The following is a 213-nucleotide window of genomic DNA, read 5'->3' as shown; positions in this document are numbered from 1 at the left end:
CCCCGCCACCGGGCCCCCCCGCCACCCCAGACGCAGGGACCGGCTTGACACGCCACTGCGCTCGCCCCTGCCCTGGCTCAGCTGCCATCCTGCACTGGGGTATGCGGGGACTGGGGCAGACTCGGGGAACGGGGGTCATACTGGAGCCGGGCTGGGCAGTACTGGAGGAACTGGGGTCATACTGGGGCCAGGCTGGGCTGTACTGGGGGAATG

The 213-nt window shown here is 70.9% G+C and overlaps 1 protein-coding gene across 1 annotated transcript in view; it reads right to left on the bottom strand.

Moving 5' to 3' along the window:
- PLCD3 (phospholipase C, delta 3) overlaps positions 1–213 on the bottom strand; it is a 17,172-nt gene that overhangs the window by 952 nt on the left and 16,007 nt on the right. The window lies entirely within an intron of this gene.

This window comes from Charadrius vociferus, unplaced genomic scaffold, assembly GCF_000708025.1.
Source record: "Charadrius vociferus isolate BGI_N301 unplaced genomic scaffold, ASM70802v2 scaffold1284, whole genome shotgun sequence".
Taxonomy (NCBI): domain Eukaryota; kingdom Metazoa; phylum Chordata; class Aves; order Charadriiformes; family Charadriidae; genus Charadrius; species Charadrius vociferus.
The sequence above is the reverse complement of the archived record's forward strand: the minus strand, read 5'-3'. Positions and strand labels throughout refer to the sequence as shown.